This window comes from Schistocerca serialis, chromosome 1, assembly GCF_023864345.2.
Source record: "Schistocerca serialis cubense isolate TAMUIC-IGC-003099 chromosome 1, iqSchSeri2.2, whole genome shotgun sequence".
Taxonomy (NCBI): Eukaryota; Metazoa; Arthropoda; class Insecta; order Orthoptera; family Acrididae; genus Schistocerca; species Schistocerca serialis.
Window position 1 is genome coordinate 1,234,594,340 of NC_064638.1, and position 12,846 is coordinate 1,234,607,185.

General features: G+C 39.9%; 1 long non-coding RNA gene across 1 annotated transcript in view; it reads left to right on the forward strand.

Moving 5' to 3' along the window:
* Positions 1–1,567: 1,567 nt before the first annotated feature.
* LOC126419210 (uncharacterized) overlaps positions 1,568–12,846 on the forward strand; it is an 88,498-nt gene continuing 77,219 nt past the window's right edge. Inside the window, exon 1 of the long non-coding RNA XR_007575941.1 lies at positions 1,568–1,760. This is a non-coding gene — a long non-coding RNA (uncharacterized LOC126419210). The remainder of the gene's footprint in view (positions 1,761–12,846) is intronic.

The window sequence follows — 12,846 nt, forward strand, 5'->3', positions numbered from 1 at the left end:
CCGAAATTTTCGGACACCAGATCTGGAGGCAAATGTGATGAACACTGTGGAAGGAATCCGATGTGTCGTACCAGACAGTTGACCCACCAGTATGGGGTAACTAGACGATCATGTGCAACATTATCCATGACAATTGTTACTACACTTGTCACTTACAGCGTGTGCAGGGCTTACTATTGTGCGCCTCACATAGGAAGGCGGCCCAATATTCAGCCGTTCTACATATCCCCCTCCATAAACCGCTGACAGCGAAGAAGATTCATTCTCCTTAGGAGTGGCTAGCCACGAGTTCCGAGAATCTCTCTCCAGCAAGCTGCTCTGTTACCATACTTCTCAACAATGCAATTTAATTCACAGAGCGAGCGTTTTATTCATTCAGTTATCGGTGTTATTTTCTTGTTGCCTTATAGCTGTGAACATCTTTCTTTAAACGTGTTAGTGTGATTTCCAGACAAATATGTCAGGTGACCGCAATAAACGTGAAGTGCTTCACAAACAGGCGAGGGGGATTATTTACCGCGTTTACAACTTCTTCAAACGTGAAGCTGAAAGTGGGGCTCCCATCGTTGATATTTCGAAGACACAAGAACGGAGTGCAGAAGCGTGTGGCGTAGGCAAGAGAACTGTACCGCGAATTACATATGAAAGTGTCACAGCCGTAGAAACGTCAGGAGAAGATCGTTTCATGTTCCCTGGAAAGTGTCGAAAACGCAAGAAACCTGTCACGCAAATGGATGGTTTTGACTGGGATGTTTTCAGGCGCTCTGTTTTTGAAATGTATATGAATGGTGAATATCCGACTTTACAAAAACTTGTTAAAATTTGAAAGACAAAACTGGCTCCAAAGGAAGCGCTTCATCAGTGCAAAGAATTTTGAAAGCCATTGGTTTCAAATATGTTAAAATTAATTATGGTAGAAAGTGTATAATGGAACGAAATGACATAGTTGCAGCATGAGCCATATTCCTGAGAAATATGCATGAAATAAGAGAAGGTAGTTCAACAGTGTATTACCTGGATGAAAAATGTATGACTCAAAATCATTCCAGAAAAAGCTGCTGGAAAATGAGTGATGGTAGTGGCGGTTTCAACATTCCCATAGGAAAAGATTTTCAAAGAATTATTCTGCACGCTGGCTCTTCTGGTTTTGTTCCTGAGAATAAACTTGTTTCTAGATGTAAGAAAAACAGCAGTGACTACCATTCGGAAATAAACGGTGTCACTTTCTAGAAGTGGTTCATGCCATAACTGGCTCCGCAATCCGTCATTGTAATGAACAATGCCAGCTATCACTCAGCTGTGACAGAGAAAACACCAAGTACAAACACCAGGTAAGCGGATATTATGCTCTGACTTAAAAAAAATTGCGTGCAGTATAAGCCAGACCTGTGCAGAACTCCCGCAGCTCGTTAATTTAAACAAGTCATGTGAGAAAATGTACGAACTTGACTTACTTGCACGTGAATGTGATCACACAGTTTTGCGTTTACCACCATACCACTGCCAGTCTAATCTGATCGAATTAATTTAGGCAGAGGTTAAAAGCTATGTGATAGAAAGGAACAAAACATTCAAGATAACAGACACTGAGCAGATTGTGTGCTAGCACACTGAAAAGCATCAGGAAGATGACTTTGGTAGGGAAGCGAAAATGGATAGAAGCCATGAATCCATAATCGTAAATTTGCAGTCAGATGGTTTTGCACATAGATAGCAGTGACGGTGATATTACTACGATGTGGACTCAGAAACAGAGTGGGGTAATAATTGTTCTTGTTTCTACAGACTCATAATTTAAAACAAAGTATTTTTGTGTTTCAGTTGCATATGTAGTGTGTGAAAACGTTCTGGTTTTCAGTGATTGGGAATTTGTGTCCTAAGAAGTATGCAGATCTTAAATTTTTATGAATGACACACCTTTAATTTTCGACGTATTGCCCAAGGTGAATCAGTTAGTTACTTTGTTAGATATGAACTTTAATCTTTTCCCGGCGTTTACGTTGTACTCGCGAGAATGCAACTGGATAAATTTGACAAAAATTACGATATTTTGACAGGTAATAACCTTTCAATTTCAAGACACAGATTGGAAAATGTCGAGATACTGGTCGTTTTCGACGTACTTATAGCACAGAATTCCGTCGATTTATTCGAAGATGATGTATGTTGTTTGGTTGTTCTGTGGATGACAGGTGTGGTCTTTAACTGTACTGTGGAAAGTGTTAGTTTGCACTCATAATGGTGTTTGTAGCGAAAAATATGACAACATACTGACCTTTCACACTATAGTTTTTTGCATTAATCTTTGCTACCAGTAATTCTTTCTTGCACACAGTGATTTATATTTAACTACATTCAAGCACACCCACATAAACGTATTATAAAATTTGTGTTTGAAATTAAGTTTGTTATCCATTAGATTCTTCACTTCAATGATTAAGTTGTGAAGTACTGATGTTGCCAAAATCTTAATCATTTCTAAATTCACTATACTGTATCACTGATTAGTGTAGAGAATTCCTCTTCCTCTTATTGTAATGATGAATGCTTAATGTTGTTCTCGAACTTCAATTGATAATTGAAAATAACTGTGTAATGAGCTGCCTTCAACAAGTTCTAGAGTGAACATTACGTATTATCCTTGTTACAAGTTTCTGTGTGACAAACATTTTCTTCCTTTAGGAAAAGTTATCAAAAGCTATGCTGTCAGAACAAATCAGTGAACGAAAGTAGAAAAATTAAGTTAGTTTTTTGAAATCTACGACTGCATCTCTGCTGTTATCCATAGCAGGAAAAGTTGTGGAGCTTGGACGCTAGGGATTTGTAACCTGTGAATTTCATTTTCTGTTTTTTATCTACAGGCGAGGTGTATTACAGTTTTACTTCTATTTGCACCAAAATGACAAATACTGTAAATAGTCTCGATAGCCTTGTCGCTGGACGATCGTCTTTTTGAAAAAAAAAACTGTACTTGACGCATTCACTAACCTGCATCAGTTGTTCTTGCCTTTTGACATTACATGGATTAAAGCTTTTGAGCACCTGAACCAGTGCATCAACATTTTAATTAAGATTTTTCTCATACAGATGACTGATCGAATCAGTTATAAAATTTATTGTGTTCATCACGATCTGAATGTGTAACAGTATGCACAGTATGCAAATGAATCTGATTCATCTCAGCAAATCTCATCCCCTCCACACTTCACTACTGCTCTGCCTCTATGCGAAGAAGTGCTGTCCTACATGACGTGGGCAATAGAGACAGACTTTCTGCATCAGGAGCACTTTTGTCACTGGTTTCTTCACTAGGCAACCATTATCCTGGGATCTATGTCATCCATCCTATTCACAGGTGATTCCATCTTTACACAGATTGGTATCTTCAACTTTCATAACAGTCTTCTGTGGGATAATATGCAGAACCCCCATGGCATGGTGACAGTGGATCATCAGCATTGGTGCAACTAGAATGTGTGGGCGAGGATAATTGGCGACCATATTTTGGGACCAATCTTTCTTTCACGCCGTCTAACAGGCTGGCGCTATCGGCGTTTCTTGCAGGTGACTTTGCCTCCCCTGCTGGAAGAAGTGCCAATGATGATTCGAAGGGTTATGGTGGCTGCTACATCTTGGTGCTCCAGCCCACTTTGCTGTTAACATCCAGACACATCTCAATTGTGTTTCCCTGGTCATTGGGTCAGACGATCAGTCCAGTTGTCTGGCCTGCTCGTTCACTGTGAGATTTCTAGTTATGGGGCTATCTCAAAAGTGACGTGTATCCACAGCCCATTCCAGATGTTCAGACAAACGATTCATGCTGCCTTTGACACTATTCAGATGCAGCCTGACCGATGTGAAAGTGTGAGACAGATTATGCTACAACGTGTGCATTCTTGCGTTCATGCACATGGAAACCATTCTCAACACATACTCGTACTATAGCTGTGGCTGCAAGGTACGTGTATAAGTACACGGTGGAAGGCCCACAGGATACTTTAAAATTAAGAGTTATTAAAAAATAAAAAATTGAAACACTGAGTTACCAGAGTTAGCAAAGACTTTAATTATGAATGCGCGGTAAGGCACAGACAAACGAAAACATTTTCTCATTCAATTTGTTGTACAGTTTTTTCTTTTAAACGGACATAGTCAGACTTTCTCGTATGTAGAAGGACGATGAGGATGTGCGATTTAAGAGATGAAGTATTGCGATCTCGATGTGATTACGACAAGCGCCGGTGTCCCCAGAGTTCTCCGCCGCCTGCAGCTTCAGAAAAAATGTAAGCAAGTCCGATGCCCAAGAGAATACCAAAAAGCACAGAACATTTTAACAACGATATTCATTTTTTAAATATATATATATATATATATATATATATATATATATATATATATATATATATATATATATATATATATATACACTTCTGGAAATGGAAAAAAGAACACATTGACACCGATGTGTCAGACCCACCATACTTGCTCTGGACACTGCGAGAGGGCTGTACAAGCAATGATCACACGCACGGCACAGCGGACACACCAGGAACCGCGGTGTTGGCCGTCGAATGGCGCTAGCTGCGCAGCATTTGTGCACCGCCGCCGTCAGTGTCAGCCAGTTTGCCGCGGCATACGGAGCTCCATCGCAGTCTTTAACACTGGTAGCATGCTGCAACAGTGTGGACGTGAACCGTATGTGCAGTTGACGGACTTTGAGCGAGGGCGTATAGTGGGCATGCGGGAGGCCGAGTGGACGTACCGCCGAATTGCTCAACACGTGGGGCGTGAGGTCTCCACAGTACATCGATGTTGTTGCCAGTGGTCGGCGGAAGGTGCACGTGCCCGTCGACCTGGGACCGGACCGCAGCGACGCACGGATGCACGCCAAGACCGTAGGATCCTACGCAGTGCCATAGGGGACCGCACCGCCACTTCCCAGCAAATTAGGGACACTGTTGCTCCTGGGGTATCGGCGAGGACCATTCGCAACCGTCTCCATGAAGCTGGGCTACGGTCCCGCACACCGTTAGGCCGTCTTCCGCTCACGCCCCAACATCGTGCAGCCCGCCTCCAGTGGTGTCGCGACAGGCGTGAATGGAGGGACGAATGGAGACGTGTCGTCTTCAGCGATGAGAGTCGCTTCTGCCTTGGTGCCAATGATGGTCCTATGCGTGTTTGGCGCCATGCAGGTGAGCGCCACAATCAGGACTGCATACGACCGAGGCACACAGGGCCAACACCCGGCATCATGGTGTGGGGAGTGATCTCCTACACTGGCCGTACACCACTGGTGATCGTCGAGGGGACACTGAATAGTGCACGGTACATCCAAACCGTCATCGAACCCATCGTTCTACCATTCCTAGACCGGCAAGGGAACTTGCTGTTCCAACAGGACAATGCACGTCTGCATGTATCCCGTGCCACCCAACGTGCTCTAGAAGGTGTAAGTCAACTACCCTGGCCAGCAAGATCTCCGGATCTGTCCCCCATTGAGCATGTTTGGGACTGGATGAAGCGTCGTCTCACGCGGTCTGCACGTCCAGCACGAACGCTGGTCCAACTGAGGCGCCAGGTGGAAATTGCATGACAAGCCGTTCCACAGGACTACATCCAGCATCTCTACGATCGTCTCCATGGGAGAATAGCAGCCTGCATTGCTGCGAAAGGTGGATATACACTGTACTAGTGGCGACGTTGTGCATGCTCTGTTGCCTGTGTCTATGTGCCTGTGGTTCTGTCAGTGTGATCATGTGATGTATCTGACCCCAGGAATGTGTCAATAAAGTTTCCCCTTCCTAGGACAATGAATTCACGGTGTTCTTATTTAAATTTCCAGGAGTGTGTGTATATATATATATATATATATATATATATATATATATATATATATATATATATAGTACAACTGTCGAACCGTGTGCCAGGACTTCTAGGCACCGGTCGTTAGTAGTGTTTTTTAACTATTGTTATAGTAAGAAATTTATGACATTGTTATGAATTATAAAAAACTAATTGCCTGTATTTTCTGTTTGCATGAATCATGACGGGAAGCAAGTAACGCAAAAAGTCAAAATTGAGGAGAAAAATTTTGAAAGGAACAAGAATTAGACGCAGGTTCCATAAAACATTTTCCATAGTAAACTGTTTTATTCGGCGCAGCATAGGTAGGACGGCTACGCAAGTTGCTTGCATGGTTAAGCTTGGTGGCACCTCTTTTGATGTAGATAGAAAGAAACCTTTTCCTCATTATTTCCTTCCTTGGATTTTATTGGCGAAAAATTTACAGAAATTTTTCAGTGTGATACACATTGTTAGTAAAACATGAAGATTTGTGACAGAATAGTTTGAGCATTATAATAGATGTAAAACAGGGTTTGACATTACGTAATTTACATTTATCAAGTGTAATAATGAGTGTATGAAATTTTTAACATTTTTGTGATTTTTGTATTTTTTGCAAACCCATAAAACATGGCTGAAAAACATATGCCCATTGTTGATAGCGATAGTGAAAATGTCATCAGCCAAGATAGCATAGAATTGCGAGATCGAACAATTGAAGTTCAGGCGCCATGCACGCCTACTGCAGAAGGTTTAATTAGATCAGAGATGAGTGTCGCAGGAGTGACAAATGAGAGATATACCGCTTGTGAATGAAACGTCAGAGAGCGATTTAAATACGAATCTTGAGAACACATTACAAACACCACTTGGTCACAACACAAATATTAACTTGGGAAGTACAGCTGGCAGCAACCACCGTAGTACAACTGAAGCACTGCTATGGCATCTACTATCTGACTTCAATGCGAAATTTGATAGTATGAAACATAATATAAATATCAATTTCAGTGATTTCACACAAGATATAAACATGGTAAAACAGCAACAAAACACTGTTACACAAGATCTAAATACAATGAAACGAGAACAAAAACAAGTATTCAAGGATTTGCAAGACACGGTCTCACAGAAATTCGATGGCTTAGCCAATAATTTTCCCACTGAAATCGACATAAAATTGAATGATATGAAAACACAGGTAAAACATGAAGTACTTTCTGAAGTTAACAGTAACATTACGGAGTTAAAAACAGATGGTAGATACTTTTAATGACCATCGCAATCTAGTAGAACAACAGATAAAGAAAATCACAGACGTAAACACACACATTGAAGCAACACAAAACCAGTTTGCTTGGACAGTAAAAAAGGTAACCACAGTCGTTAACAAACTAAATAACGACTATGAAGGCGTACCTCCAGCTGTCGACGAGCTTACTTTAAGGGTAGCAACATTAGAAGTTGACTCAGCATGTGCTAAGACGGAGAAAGAGAAGATTAATGAAAATCTGAGTGATATCATTAGTCAAGCTGAAGCAGGTACGGTAGATAAGGGTAACACCATTGCAGAGAAGTTAGTTACCGATTGTAAGTTATATGCAGATGTAGTAGAAATGGCTATTCAGAAAAAAGAAAATGAAACCGTGAACAAGGTAAACATTAACCTACAAGCCGCGGAAAATAGGATCCGCAATCTTTTAGAAGAAAATATTACCGGATCTCGAATTATGAGTGTAAATAATACACAGGCTACAGTGAGCAAACCACAACTTGGTATCTATTCACAGTCACGCGTCTCACAGCAGGTACCAGTAACAATTGTAGATTGCAAAATGTAAACATACCCACAACTCCAATACCTGCACAATTACCAGCCGGAATTACAGGCAACTACAATAACGACATAAATACGATCGAAAATGCCACGAGTCTATCAACTATTTTTGCAGACAAAGGTTTGCTGAGACATCGACAGTTTTCTACATTTACTACCGAAGGTAAAAGAATGAATCCCGTAGTATTTATTAGTGCTTTTCTTCGTGTATTTCCAAGCAGCTGGACGGAAGCACAGAAAATCAGATTTGTCGTGGAATATTCGGAAGGCGATGTGCTCTTGTGGGCAGCTGAAGTGGCCGAATGTTGCAGCACTTATGCCCAATTTTAACGAGCTTTCCTCGGCAAATACTGGTCTGAGGCAGTGCAAGAGAGACTCAGACGCGATGTGTTCAACCTTGCACAATTCAATGGCAAATATGGTAGTCTACGCGGATACTTTGTAAAATACCTGAACAAGACACGCTACTGGACGAACCCAATATCACAGGTAGACGTGTTAAAAATTTTGGAAGGTCGTTTACCATCGCCCATTAGAGAAAAATTAGTCACAACACTCGAGCACGACACTGAATATTTTCTGTCAGTACTCGATTCTAACGACTTAATATATGAATAAAGACCTGTACCCCATAGAGCAACATAATATCAGGCACAACAACAACATAATTTTGTAACTCAGTCAGTAAAATGTGATTTAAACACTTAGAAATGTTGGTACACACAGCAGCAATGCTACATACCCAGAGGTTATGAGTACGGTAACTGGAACGGAAAAAAACAAACGATTCAAAAGAAATTTCCAAAACAACAGGGGTAATTTCAACGCACGAGCGAATTGCGATTCACTATCACAACGCCCTATGCCGAGTATGAATAGAAACAGTCAGTCGCAGCCGTGGCCGACGCGCTGTAACATTGCCATGCCTCAACACTGTACCGCAGCCGACCTTTGGGCAGCAAAATAACTGCACAGCAGCTTACGACACAAATTGGCGAAGTACACACACAGTGCAATTCACTGAAATTTCTCCAGGTAATGAACTAAGTCACACTTCACCGCCGGAAAACACCAACCGGTCGTAGTTAAGCCCCAGGCTATTGACCTCCCAGGAAGTGGGGGGAAGGCAGAACTACAAACATGTTTCATAAGATTTGACAAATGACGTGACATCAAGGATGATTTGTATCAGCTTGAGTTAGATATAGTACATAAAGTCAAGGAAGAACAAGTACAAGTAATCATTAAGGTGAAGATATTTAACATTGACACACAGTTAATTTTAGATACAGATTCAACTACCATTCTAACGTCAAATGCATTTTTTGTGAACTGAAGAATAAAGAAAATTCCCTACATTTCCTCTACAAAATTGCAAGGTGCAAATTGCTACAGGCAGTAATACCATCAGCTACTTATTCCAGTACAAACTGATCCTTTTACAGCGAAGTGCAACTTTTTGTAATTGACAAACATATTGTTAATTGTCTTATTTGCATGGACTCGTTTAGAATGTACAAAACACAGATTGACTTAGGTAATGGCAAATGCCACTTTTATGTAAAGGATCAGATCTTTACTATTGATTTAGTCAAAACTACTGATGAAAGTAAGAAAAACAAACCAGAGTCAAATGTTGTAGTACAATATTCCTTTCCAGCTGTGTATTTCACAAACAAATTTGATACTGGAAAAGAAGTAAACACTGTGGTTAGTTACGAAATGGTAAAGCAGTAACAAGTGCATCACAGGTACTAAATGAGATGCAATGACAAGAACTTTCTAACTTGTTATTTAAGTAGGCCAGTGTTTTCAGTAAGGAGCCAGGAGTAATCAAAGATTATGAATACAAATTTGAAGTCTATCCACCTGAGACACTTTATGTAATGTCATATCCTATTCCATGGCAAAGGAGAGGCACTAAGAGATGAGACCAATTGTATGATAAAATTGGGAATTATAAAACCTTCATTTTCACCCTATTGTAGTCCAATATTACCAGTAAGCAAACCAGATGGTTCTGTAAGATTAGTTATTGATGCTAGAGGTATTAATAAGATTATAGTACCAGTACACATAAGCCAGACAGCTTGGATGAACAGCTTCTAAAGTTTTATAATACAGAATATTTCAGTCTACTCGATCTCAAAATGTCCTATTGCCAAATAAAGTTCCACGAAGGAAAACGAAAATATACTGCATTTGTTTGTGGGGGCAGAAGTTACGAATTCTGTGTTCTACCTTTTGGACTGAACATTAGTGCAGGAGTTATTATACCTGCATTGGACAAGGTCTTAGGACCAGAATTGCTTAGCAAAGTCACTGTCTATGTAGACGACCTGCTAATAGCCAGATCTATTTGGTTAGAACATATTAGGCTCACTGAACAGCTGCTTCAACGATTTTCAGATTATTCAGTAACAGCCAATTTTAAAAGGTTTGGTTTTGGTAAGGAGCAAGTCAAATTTTTAGGGCATGTTGTGTCAGAACAAGGTATATTACTTGGTCCGAAAAAACTTAATGCCATACACAACTGTCAAACTCCAAGGAATAAAAAATAACTAAAAGCCTTTTTAGGACTGGCTTCATTTTTTCGTAAATTCGTGCCACAGCAACTGATGAACAGTGATGCATTGCTCAATTTAATACGAAAACATAGGCTTTGGTTAAGGGATGATAAGTGGCAAGAGAACTTGAATAGCATTAAGCAGGCACTGGTAATGGAATTACATGCTTGTGAAATATAGTCTCAGTTTACTGTCAGAGAGGTCACAGTTCGTAGTAATTGACGGAAAAGTCATCGAGTAAAACAGAAGTGATTTCTGGCGTTCCCCAAGGTAGTGTTATAGGCCCTTTGCTGCTCCTTATCTATGTAAACAATCTGAGCAGCCATCTTAGGTTGTTTGCAGATGACGCTGTCGTTTATCGAGTAATTAAGTCATCAGAAGATCAAAACAAATTGCTAAACAATTTAGAAAAGATATGTGAATGGTGCGAAAATTGGCAGTTGATCCTAAACAACGAAAAGTGTGAGGTCATCCACATGAGTGCTAAAAGGAATTCGTTAAACTTCGGTTACACGATGAATCAGTCTAATCTAAAAGCCATAAATTCAACTAAATGCCTAGGTATTACAATTACAAACAAAAATTGGAAGGAACACAAAGAAAATGTTATGGGGAAGGCTAGCCAAAGACTGCATTTTATTGGCAGGACACTTAGAAAATTTAACAGTTCTACTAAGGAGACTGCCTACACTACACTTGTCCGTCCTCTTTTAGAATACTGCTGTGCGGTGTGGGATCCTTACCAGATAGGACTGACAGAGTACATCAGAAATGTTCAAAGAAGGGCAGCACGTTTTGTGAGACAGTGTCACAGAAATAATACAGGATTTCGTTGCGACGAAGTCTTCTCACGAAATTCCAATCACCAAATTTTTCCTCAAAATGCGAAAATATTTTGTTGACACCGACCTACATAGGGAGAAATGATCACCACGATAAAAGAAGGGAAATCAGAGCTCGTACAGAGAGATATAAGTGTTCGTTCTTTCCGTGTACTATACAAGATTCTAATAACAGAGAATTGTGAAGGTGGTGCAATGAACCCTCTACCAGGTACTTAAATGTGATTTGCAGAGCACCCATGTAGATGTAGATGTAGATACCTTGTCTAGGCTACAACAAGGTTCAGAGGAATTTGGCGAATTAACAGAGCAATATGCAGAAATCAAACATTATTGATGCAAGGTACAACACAACAGTCTGATTATCATAAGTTTTGTAAGCAGATGAAAATTATACAACAGCTAGATCGCAGATGGAGCAAGGTCATGCAAAACCTTAAACAAGATGAAAGTGGGAAGGTAAGTAAATGGTATCAGGAGTACACGGGCATTTTGTTTCACAGGAAAAATGAAAAATCTGATCATATCGACGAATTTATAAGACACACATATGAAATACAGGGACATTATGGAGTGAGCAAATGTACTGCAAAAATTGCAACACTTCGTTATTTTCCAAATTTGTGAAGGCGAGTCCTACAGGTATGAAGAAAGTGTGCAATATGTCAAAAATCAAAACAGTCCAATGTGTCAAATATACTGAGCTACACCCAACCTAGATGTTGTATCCCTGGATATAGCTGGTCCATATTCAAGAAATAAAGGAGGAGTAAATTCCGTAGTAGCACTATAGACATTTTCTCGAAACATATCAAAACGACTGCCATTAAAAACTCAACAATCACAAATATCAGAAAGAGAACTGAGGGAGACTATTTGGGAAGAGTAGGTAAAGCGAGGTACTACTAACCGAAAATACTTCATATTTCGTTGGGCGAAAGTGGAAACAATTTATGACCGCACAAGGCATAAAGCACATATTAGTAAACCTTTTTCACCCAGTAGCAATCCCAGTTGAACGAGTCTTTTAAGAATTTAACCAGTTTATTATGACATACACCGCTCACAAACACACCTGATGCATAGAATATGTAAGTCCTTTCATGCAAGTTGTCAGTAACCTTCCACATTCTTCAACAGGTTTCAAACATAATGAACTGATATTCCAGACAAAGCAAACGAATGAGTGGGAGTCACCCATACCAAAGGTACCAACTACAGAAATGACACTACAAGACAAAATCAAACAAGGCATGATAACACTATAAAACAGGGCCGAGTATAGAAAGAAAATTTATAACAAGAAACTGAAATGGGTTACACAGTTTTTTGAAGGGCAATGAGTCCTCTTACTGATGCACCCCAAATCGACAAAATTTGGCAAAGTAAATAAGAAGTGGCAATTACTCTATTCAGGAACATATGTAATTTACATAATACCATATCCTGGGACATACAGATTAGCCTATGAGAAAACAGAAAGACACAAGGGTCTCTACCCTCACAAAGATATAAAAGCCTTTATAGAATGACAAAGCATTGTGACAATTTTTTTATCACAAGATAATTGTACACAGTGTACATAATTCTAAGTGTAATTTATCTTCTGGAATGTATTTTAAGATAAAGTAATGTGTATAGGCATAAGTAATCCTTTTGATTTGTACACGTAGGCATAAAATTAACAGCGATGAGAAGTAACACACCACTTCATGTGAAGCGAAAGTATAAACGCAATTAACTTACGGCTCAA